Source organism: Galleria mellonella, unplaced genomic scaffold, assembly GCF_026898425.1.
Source record: "Galleria mellonella isolate WM207_F2 unplaced genomic scaffold, CSIRO_AGI_GalMel_v1 utg63, whole genome shotgun sequence".
Lineage (NCBI taxonomy): Eukaryota > Metazoa > Arthropoda > Insecta > Lepidoptera > Pyralidae > Galleria > Galleria mellonella.
The window spans coordinates 10,626,426-10,638,657 of NW_026442130.1; the positions used below are offsets into that span (position 1 = coordinate 10,626,426).

Here is a 12,232-nt window from a genome sequence, read left to right on the forward strand (position 1 = left end):
AACAGATATCATGATATGAAAGTAGAAGGGTACATGTATCGAGGGAGACTTAGATTTACATAATTGACATTGGAAATGAACTTATATGCCTTGTTGATTTTTTATTATATCAGCCTTGAAGTGTCCATTTATATACATAGGCATTCCTCATGAGGGGAGTTTAGCCAGTAGTTGCTACGCTTGGCAGGCAGGTTGACAACCGTAGTTAATATAAGAAAATAATTTTAATATATACCTAATAGTTGAAATACGAATACTACCAAGTTATTTATTGACTTCTTGAAAAATATCTACGTAGAATGTATTACTATTTCCTTAAGATTTACAGCTCGCCGTAAGAATCCAATATACTTCCCGTCTTATGTATAACAGACGCAAGTGATCGCTATAAAGCGAGGCAAATTGTTTTATTAAATACATCTAGGGCGCAATATTTATAGTTATATATTGTCATAATTCTAGGTGTAATATTTCTGAACTAATACGAATATTTAATATATAAATACGACGTCAACCTTTGACGTCTTTTTTTTGATGATACACGCATTTAATGGTGTCATAAAGCACCCTATATATATATATATATATATATATATATATATATATATATATATATATATAAGAGGAATCTAATAACACACCGTTTAATAATATTCATCACACCATTCAGGTTACTTTGCTTTAAACAAAAAGGATTTAGGATATACCTGAAAAAAATTAACCTTATTTTCATTGGTAATCCGATAAAATGTCTAAATTTTAGTGCGTCGCTTTCAACATATTATTTGAATAATCTGATGTTTGTGATCTTACCTAGATACTCAATTATTAACAAATTGCCGAGTGTTTATAGTACTCCACTTGAAACATTTATTTTACGAACTGAGATATACCAAGGTTTGTGGTCCCCAGACAAAACAAAAGATAAAATTAAGTAGATGTTTCGACCGTTAGAAGTGGGACCGAGAGTTGGTGGATAAGTATGCTACATAAATAAAGAAAATAAGATTAGGAGAGAAAATGCCCACAAAACTTCCCTGTTGCCGCTCAGGTAAACATCCATCGAACTTGAAATTTCCCATGGGTCAAGTGTGAACTAAACTGTAGAATAGATGTCCTCGCAACCTACTAAATTCAATTATATAATGTGCTTCCGGCTTTGCCTTTGATTCATTTTGAAACTTTCAAACTGTAATGTTTCAATGAAATTCCTCTTGTAAATTGAAGAAATTAAATTCTCCAATCGTTTTAATAAAATTTTACATTTTCACTTAATATAATCTAATAGTCTAAATTACAGTGTGAGGAACAATTAGTGGTTCGATATGCCCTTTGATATGTCTCAAACATAACAATTAGGAACACATTGACCTATTTAGACTTATTCGTTGGACGACTGGTAGAGAAGATTTTTTTATACTGTGGTCTAAACATATCAAATCTAGAATTTATATAGCAATTATTGATTTTATATGATATATAGAATTGTTTTACCATTCGCAACTGAGAAGACCTTACAGATCGTGGTATCAATTCACAACTTTTGTTTAAGGTTTGATTTCGAGTTTTCTTTCCCTTGTAATTGCCCAAATATATTGAATATTATGTTGGAGTCGTACTGTATTCTTACTCTGTCTTAACACGAAGATATTATAGAAATTTTATATAGGAAGCAATATTGACATTCAATATCGAGAAGTCTAACCAGCCCCCGTAGACAAGTGACAATCGAATCTATCCATAGATACGTATTGTTTGATGCATGGAAAAGAACAAGATATAGAATATAACTGTCTCGTTCTATCTCACGTACACGATAACTTGTCTAAGGGTGCAGGTAACCAAGTTGTTCTTGAACGTTTTCATAAGAAAATTAACCAGGAGCCGCTTATTGCTCGTTCGTTGTGATTTCACACGAAATTGTGTTTCAAATTCAATCTCGCCAGTAATCAACTAGAGCCCCGAGTAATATTGATAGTTTGCAAACTCCTGTTATCGGTAATACAATATGTAGACGTATTACAAGCACTTAGATTGTATAGATAGAGTGTCTACATACAAATGCTTCGAAAAAAGCGGATTTAATTTCCATACAATTTTGCGTAATAAATAATTATGAGTGATTCCTTTATAACTTTTATATTTATTTTGTATTATAATTTCTGTACCTTTTTAATGCGCAAAAATTAATTTTATTTATTGAATAATTTAATATAGATACGTCAGCGTAAGTATGTAGTATATTCATAAAAAACTCAGGCAGCTAATTTGTTGTTTAGCTGACAAAAAGTTTACCCGTTTTTGAGGCTCGATCTGTATAATCTAAGCACAAGCTATGTATTCGTACCTGTATCCTACATCAACACTGTATTCTACAAGTCTGCGATGTTATTTATTTTTATCAAGTAGAACGTTAGCTTGTTTATTATTCTCAATATATTTAGAATCCCATACCAACGAGCTATAAAGGAACCCTTATGATGCAACTTTGTTTATCCATTTCTCATAGTTTCCTTATTCATTATTATACCACAAAGGTTTTCCTTAGAGACAACAATATGGTGTTCTTCAAAAGGACTTATTAAGGTTTCTTCAAAGTAAACAACACGCACTACATAACACCGCTTGTAATATGTTTCCTATTAAGAGGGTTGTACGCGTATTTGCCAACAATGTATAATAGTATAAAAATGTAATAAACAAGGATACGCTGCGTCTAACAGAAAATGGGCACAGTTTTTTACGTATGCCTGCAGTTCTAAAAACATTGTGTGCATTGTAGTTTCTAAAAAAACCTTACTTTAACATGTCACTGACATGGAAGTACACGCTTTTGTTTAAAGAGTACTAAATTTGGTTCTGAATTGGTGAGTACAATTATAACATAATTTAAGTTTATAGGTTCAAGTTCAATGACTTCAATAGGGATTGCTGCCAATAACACCTAACTAATTAAAATCCAATAGAATTTGAATACGAAGATCTCGTTATTCTAAACATGTTACTATAAAAATAAAAAATTTTAAGTACCTATATGATTGTTCTACTAACTAAGTCTAGGCTTTGACCGTATAAATTAAAATAAAAAAAATATGATCTAAGCTAGTCTATCTGTAATTTTGTGTACTCAATTAAATTATAACCTTTCCAACAATTTAACTTGAGTAACAAACATTCAAAAACGACAATAAGCGATACTTGAACTAATAATTTATCTATTGTTATAAATAAATTAAGAATTACTTATTTTTCCCAATTATTTATATCTCTCTAATATTTTTTCTATAGAATAATTACTTATTGGAATTATTTTAATCTATATAAATAAGATATCTTTGTTAATAACTAGCTGTTCTCCGTGGTTTCGCCCGTGTGAATCAGTCATTCAAATCCTTTTAATAGTTTTTGCGTCTAAAGTGTAATAAACATCTATTTGTTCATCGTCACATACTTTGGCATTTATAATATATAGGATGCTGCTAAAAATATCATCACTGGAAAGATAAAAGCTGACCTAATCTATATTTAGCATACCTAATTATAAATTTCCTGCCTCATGGGATACGTCTTCGTTAGTTAGGATTCCACCATTTGGATTGATGATTATATAATGACATGCCAAAATGTCGGGTTCTTGTGTCCCGGAGGTCACATTATGTGATGCTTTTTTTCACGTGGGAAAAATTTTCATAAACATTTGGTTGAACTGTCAAGTTCCGTTCCTTATGGCAGTTTATGAGCAAGACCTATGTTCAGCAGTGGACAGATAATCGCTGAGATGATGAGATGATGTTTGAATGATTGTTACTCAATCATGCTTGAACAGATTTAAATAAAATTTGGTACTTTGATAAACCATATCCAAGATTGACTACAGGGATATCTGAAATAATTATACATTATATACCATTTCACATAGTCAAAGCCATGGGATATAGTTTTTTAACATATAACACGTAAGTTTTAAACTGCGTTCATTGTTGTAGCTTTTTAAACTAGGTAACTTATTATGAACACTGTGAGCAGAAAAATTATGTTGAACATAAAATAATAAAACATGCCAAAACTTCAAATCATGTGCAATATAAAATAATTTATTGAGATAGAAAGGTAGCATTATGTAAAACAAGTCTTCCTTGAGTTTGGGTGCGATGTTTTTTTTGTATTTTTTTTTAGCTTTCATAGGGATATAAAAGGTACCTGTTGGTAGGAAAACGCTACATAATACTATAAATCATCTATAGTCAATATCTGCAATACGAAACAAGCTCGAAAATCCTAGAGTAAGCACAAACTAGTTTGAAATTAAATGTTATTTGCTTAACAATGAATTAAAAATTACTATTAAATACTCGTACACACGCATACATGTCGGTCACATCTATCAAATTTATAAATAAATTTTAAAATAAATTAATTATGATCATATGTATAATTTAGTATGTTACCAAATTGTATCATATCATATTATCATCACGATATAATATGAAAGCAAAATGTACAAAATTATAGGGGAGCTCTATTAATTTTCCGCAAATAATATTAGACAGGCACGTTATGTCTATTTCCTATAGGTTCACTGCAATTTAACGGACTTTTCCTTCGCACAATCACCAACAATTTGAGTTGTATTTATCATTTCAAAACCCAACAACAGAGTAACTCTCTCCTAATGATAATAAATTGATGTCAAAAAAAAACAATGTACAAAGAATTTATCACATGGAAAAGAAGAAACTGACTGACTAATCAACGCAAAATCAAGACTGACTTTTTTATTCCTTATTGATTGCGTTTTACTAAAAATAGTTTATATGGTATTCTTAATTAGCATTTAAGAAAACAAAAATCTAAATTATTATCTCCAAAGTGTAGTAGTAAACACGTCATTTTGCATTAATAAGGTTCCTAGTTCGATTTTCAATCGAGTCAATTTAGGGAATAGAATTTTTTTAATATGTCTCAAGTCTGGATGTTTTGAATTATATTTCCAAGTGTTCGTTGTCTGTTCTCATAACTAGTCTCATAATCAGTTTCAAAGTGTATTCTAATTTCAAAATGACTCAAATGGGCGAATTATGAAAGAAAAAGTTGTTTAAAAGTTGTTATAATGCGTTTCCGAACGGAATGATTTACATGTTCTGTGGTGTCGGATTTATGCTTGATTGTGACTTGAATAAAAAATGTGTTATAATGTATATCTAAAAGTTTATAAAACTGTTATAAATCTATATTAATAAAGGATCCAAATATATAAAAGAGAAATAAAAAAAAATCCACCTAACTATTTATTTTAAAAATGTAGAAACATGTAAGTACAGAGACTCCATAAAGTACGCATCTAAATGAGGATTAAGGAGGGATTTCTCGAACTTCCTACAGGATTGTGAAAATGAGTTTCACGCGTGCGAAGTCGATTTTAACAGCTAGTAATATATAAATCAGACTGCAAAACTCAAATATATATATTCGTACCGAGATCTTCGTTTATAAATATCCAATCGTACAGTCGTAGATATAATGATAGTTTTAAAGAATCCTATAGGTTTGATATTTATAGCTGAGACGACCTCCGTTACGCAGAGATTAACTGGTCGCGTTGCAATTCAAACAATCTCGAATGTATTTTCATAACTATCTAACGTTCATTTTTTTTTTGTTTATTTTAGAACTAAAAGTGTGTATGGACTGAAAAAAATTATTGATAGGTATCATTATTATATCAGCCAGTTAATTATGTTTTCATATGTATATTTATATATGTATTCATGTGTATATGTATATATTTATATTCATAATTTTATTTATCAATACAGTAATATATATAGCTACTAATATATGATTTTTGCACCATATGTGTTATGCTTTATATACAAACTCTATATATATTCTCTTCTTTCGAGTTCTCAAGGTTGAGTGGAAGAAATCCCTTTAAGAGATAAGTTCGCCTGTATACATTATTGTTGTAACTTAATATCTATAATAAAGTGTATGTACATAAGCATAAATAAATAAATAAGCTGACCATTGCTGAACATAGGCCTCTCCAATAGATTACCGTAAACAACGGTATCAAGCCACTCCCTGCAATGCATCTGAGGTCGTCGCTCCATCTAGTGGGGGGTCGTCCTACACTGCGTTTGCCTATTCGGGGTCGCCATTCAAGAAGCTTTCTTCCATTTAAATAACGATTTACTTAAAAAAAATATTATTATCATCAGTGCTAAAATTGGTCGTGATACACAAATAAATTTAATTAAATTTATATAATTTGCATTTACCTACGCATACAGCTAATCCGATAGACTATTGTCCCCATCCCATCAGCCGTTAACAGTCCACTGCTGAACAAAGACTATTCCCATAAAGGCGGGTTTTGCCAGTTCTTGTCACGCTTGGCAGGCGGGTTGGTATTGTAGCTAAATATATAGTAGAAGGGGGTAGGGGTTTGTTAGCAATGCGCACTACCAGTCACATTGCTAGCAATATACCCTATCAGATCGATTTCGACGTGATCTCCCTGGAAACCATCGTGAATTCCAGGTGTATTCCACACGATGGGCTAACTGACCTGCCTTTCCATTCTCACCTATCATCCCTCACTGGTGCCCCGCCAGCGTATACCGTTAGCGCAAGCAGGGTAACCATTCCGTTGTCATCCATTGAAAAATAAAAAAAACATAAAGTAGATGCTAGTTATTTAATATTAGTAAAAAGCTTTTCCCTAATCGTTTAGCAAACCCCTTATTTCAGTGAACCGCTATTATTCTACTACATTATTGTATTTTATATGATAACGTATGGCCTATGTTTCGCAAGTTCCGTAAAGCACTTTGTAAAACTATTTGCTAATGTATTAGCTTCTATGAAGTAAGAAAAGAAACTTCCGCGAAGTTTGTAAATACTTTACAACTTCGTGCAAGTTTGTTTGAAGCTTGCTAACGATTAATGAGATGTGTAGTGCCGCTATTATAATTTAGCGTTCCTTTACTGTCGAGAGTATAGATCCTTGTCAACCTACTTTAAAAAGCAGTAGATTCTCAATTTGGTGTATTTTTTAAGTTTCTAACTTCAGAACTCCGTCATTTATAAGCCGACTTGAAAATTTCTTTTTTGTCTATAAGATTCTATTTTTTTAACTTTCAAAGTGATAGGAGTACTTTGAAAGTTAAAAAAAAGAATCTGAAAAAAAGAAATGTTTAACTAATTCGATTCAGTAATTTGGTTTTTAAATCAAAATTCGCCACAATGGCATTCAGTGCTTTATTTTTTTTTTATTTTTGTGTCCATAAAACAGTACTTTGATCATCATTATCATCTTCCTACCCATATCCCAATTATTATATGGGGTCGGCGTAATGTTTTTATCCATATTACAAAAAGATTTGGCTTTTAGTTTTACGACTGGCCGCCTCCCTGACGTCAACTCTCTTTGGGAAACAAGTAAACAAAAACAGTACTTTAATGAAACTATCAAATTAAATATTAGTTTTAGAGATTTAGAAAATGGTGCTACAGAATTGACTACATTATCTTTTAATTTAAAATACATAGTGTGAGTGTGTATTCCAGAATACACTAGTACTCATTCGTAACAATGTTTGTCACTCATTTATTATTATCTAGATTGCCTTTCCACCAAGGATGTGCGACGCGGCTAAACTGTAAGTGTAATTAAAGCTCAGCTACGAAACTATGTGAGTATTTCCACAAAAGCTTAGTGGTGTAGCGAAGCGGCAATGATGTGATTTCAGTGAAGTAACAGCTGTGATGCGAATAATGTGTAACGTGGTTTCAGATCTAAATTGTATGTTTTCGTAGTTATATTAAATTAATTAAAACAATGAAATAATTTCATTTATATCCAAGTAGATATAGCGTGTGTGTTCTATTCTTATTTATTTATTACTTATCACAATTAAAAAAATACTTGTTACGAACATTGAATGTATAGCTCTATAGTATTCTCTCTCAGTCAACCTTTGGAAAATATGCAGTGATAAGTACTGAAATTGCATATGATATCAGTATCTGATAATCATTGCTTGTACAGATGTAAACACTACTATACTTGTGGTGTTCACAATGAAAAGTTATTTCATTTTGTGATTAATTATTCAAATTAAAACATTATAATAGAAGGTAAGATAGAAGGAAGAAGGGGGAGAGGGAGACCGAGACATAGTTACATCAGGCAGATCAAGGAAGGAGTTGGTGTCGTGTCGTATCAAGAGGTGAAGAGACTCGCTAAAAATCGTAGTGAGTGGCAAGAGCTCCACCGACAAGAGCGCAGCTCTTAAATAGATAGATAGATAATCAAATTAATTCATTAACCATTAAATTATGATTAATTACACTATTAATTAAAATATTATTTAATTAATAAATTGTAAGTAGCAGTAATTCCGATAGCTAGGTCATGTGTCTGCGTCGTAAATTAGATATACCGTGGAATAATAAAATTTTAATAATATTAAAAAATAATTTCTAGAAAAGAACATTCCGTCATTGCTTTTATATGACTCGCGTTTTATAATTAGCTACGCTAAGGGCATCCATTCAAGAACGAGGTTGTGAGTGAGTCACTTCTGTTTACCGATTCATTCATTCATTCGAACGACATACGTTCAACGTATCGGAAATGACCTGTCGCTTTGGCCTCCGGGAAAATATCGTGCATGTTGAAAATATTTTAATATTAATTAAACAACAAAAGTATAAAGTTTTGTGTTTAATTTCTAATGATCTTATTTAAATAAAATTTAAATAAATAAAAGTTGTTAAGAGATAAATAAATAGATAGATACTCTTTATTTTTTCCAACAAAAGATTGCAATAGTACACTTATTATAGATACAAACACTTATTATAAGTTAGGAACAATGGCAATGGGCTGATCACATAGCTCGAAAAACGGACAACCGATGGGGAAGAAAGGTTCTTGAATGGCGACTACGTACGGGTAAACACAGTGTAGGACGACCCCCAACTAGATGAAGTGACAACCTGAAATGCGTTGCAGGAAGTCAGTGGTTGCATGTGACTCAGGATCGTTGTTTATGGCAGTCTATGGGGAAGGCTTATGTCCAACAGTGGGCGAATAATGCCTGAAATGATGATGATGAACGAGGCTTAACAACCGAATTCATATTAATCTATCAGGCCAGTTCTCCTCAGAAACCGTCGTAGTCATTCTGATGGAATTTGTCACGATGGGCTAATAAACATGCTTTTATCTTTACCTATCATCCCTAACTAGTGCCCCGCCGGCGTATATATTCATTTAGATTTCCATTCCATTATCACCCATTGAAAAAATTGCTAAATAAAAATTTTTGTATGGTATACGGGGACCGAACCCTAAATGGAAAGAAAGACAGTGCGTCAACTATACCAGTAAGGTAATTGGTAGAATTGTGGTGACAAACCGCGCGGCGTAAAATTCGCAACTCGTATTTACCCTTCATCTTTGCCTAAATCATCCCGTCAATAACAACTCCATCGTCGAGTCGAAACAAAATTGTATTTATTAACTTTGTTACGTCAGATCAAACTAAAATCGTCTCAAAGCGAAACGCAAAATTTTGTTTACCTTAACGCTTCAGTTAGCTACAATTAGCTTAATTAAAGCTGAGTCGACTTCTATTAGCTGATCCTGTTATGTTCAACTTTAAATAAAACTCAAATAAATTTAGTGGAAAATTTAGATAATAGACATTTATTTAATGTAACTGTATTCTTTATGTCTCTCCTAATGACAGGCAGCCCTACGTTGCTGGCCATTTTAAAAGCATGCAATCTTAAAAAAGAGCTTTAAAAGTACATATTTACTATAACTGATACTTTTGCCAACGATTATCTTGTCGATAGATGATCTTACATGTGTGAACTTTTCTTGAAATTATTTGTATAACAACTTTACTTCTGTAATCTTTCAGAGGAAACAATAAAAAGTATGTATCTATTATACTAATACAATAAAATTGTATCTAGATAAAGTCTGTAGGTGAGAGATATTTGAGAAAAATTGGGTCATAAGGGATCTTAATAAAATCAATGGATGCGAAAACCAAGGATTTTAGAAATTCTGTTTGTCTACGTCTTTATATCAATATGTATGTATTTTCCGGCATCGTGCAAAAACTACTACATCAAATTGAAATGGGTTTTCACAGTTGTGTTTCTAAAGATCTTACTTAAAAGCTGGTGTGTTTTATTTTGATATAATATCTAGAAGAGTCTATTTCATTGATTTTCCAACTTATAAAGTCCACGCGTTAAAAAGTAGCAAACAAAAACTACTAAAAATATAATTAAATTGCGAATCTTTCCGTTTATAAAGTCATTTAAAAATGAAACATTTTACAAATAGATATTCCTTTTGGTATTTATACTCGTATAGAAATACACCAGTGCCCACTCACAACGTCATCACCGTACCTACGTCACATTTCTGGCAAGAATACACGAGTAGCTGATAATGTGTTCACAAATGGACATTATCAATAGGTAATTAGCTTGGGCAAAGTGCCCGCTGCTCGGTTATCCGCATATCTCGAGCAAGATACCAGCTCTCGGCACTGTTATAGAATGCTGATGATTTTTACCATAGGGAGACTTTGGATATCAAAATCTCCTTCTAGAAAATATATGTATATATCCCTTTGAAAGTATGCAGATGACATACGACTACGTACTGCTGTCCCCCTCGTATTTCTGACGGAAAATATCTTGCATAGCTGTGCATGATTGTACATGGCGATTAAATCTATTTATAACACTGCAAAAGCATACGGCCCACCTGATCGTAAACGGTTGCCATAACCTATGAACGCCTGCAATACCAAGGGCATTATGCGCGTATTACCGACCCTGAAGAAACCTCTTTACTCCGTTTTTGAAGAACCACATGCTGTAATTTTTTGGAAAAACCTTAACCGGAAGCTTATTTACCTAATTTCCGTTCCATGTTCCACCTTTCAAACTAAAACATAGTCATGCAAGCACTGCTGTAACGTTTTTACCCATTTTTTGAAGAACCTCACGCTGTGGTCTCTTGGATAAACCTCAATAAGAAACTCATTTCATAACCTGAGTGTTCGTGGGAGAAAACGTCTCTGTAATTTACTTTTTTTTGAAAAAATACACTATTTCTCCTACAAAGAAATCATTATCGTCATCATCATATCAGCCGTTCTGTCCTGTACTGTCCACTGCTGAACATAGGCCTCCCCCTTAAAGGGGAGTTTTGCCAGTAGTTGCCATGCTTGGCAGGCGGATTTGCAATCACAGTTAGTATTTTGGTGATGTGTTAAGAGGGACGCTGCTGCCTGTCCCTCGGCCTTTAAGTTCGCTTAGTCACCTCTTAAGACAGTCACGAAAAAGGAAGGGTTAGCCTATTCTATGCCGGAATCACACGGCAGGAGTAAACCTTTTTAAATAAGAAAGAATTATCAAAAGCAATTCAGATAGAAATTTGCAGACATCGTGTACTTTACCTACGCATTTTTTTTTATTTATTTATAGAAAAATCTAATTGAGTACCACATTTTTAAAATCGATGGAAAAATAAATCTATACCATTATCACTATTGATCGTTACCGCTCAGATTAATCATCAATTACTTTGATATCCCAAGTTGTAAAAAAAACGAAACCAAAGAAAGTAAGTAAACGTTAAAATGGTAAATATTTACAAAATATTGCTAGTTAATTACAACGCAGTAGTTTAAACTAGTTTAATGCCAGCTCCAGGTGCTGAAACGGATATCATAAGATTTTTTAAACAACATTCCATACCATTAAATATCGGTTTTGCGTCACGGTTCGCCCACCGTCAATGTTTCATTCATAAAACGGAACGCATGTTGGAGCGACTTCAATAAATAAATTCTTGTAACTTTTCCCGCAAATGCTATTTATGGGTTGCATGTGAAAATTTCGTTTAATATGAATTTTACGATTAGGTATTTGCTTTATCATGTTTTGATTCTGAAAATGAGTAGGTAGCTAATATATTAATCATTTATTTTTAGCATAATCCGTAGTCTTCCTTAAAAGTTTCATTATGTATAGACAGCCGCAGAAAATTTCCTTTACCCGTGTAAATAGATGTAAGATGTTATCTTTTTATATCACATGTTTTTCTGTTTATCTGTATAGTTCTAATAATTTGGGATATATAAGTAACTGTCTAACATTATTATGTAAATAATTTTATTTCCGTTGAATA

At 32.3% G+C, this 12,232-nt stretch overlaps 1 protein-coding gene across 2 annotated transcripts in view; it reads left to right on the forward strand.

Annotated features, from left to right (window-relative positions):
* Positions 1–12,232, forward strand: part of LOC113521893 (receptor-type tyrosine-protein phosphatase kappa) — a 207,966-nt gene that overhangs the window by 79,161 nt on the left and 116,573 nt on the right. The window lies entirely within an intron of this gene.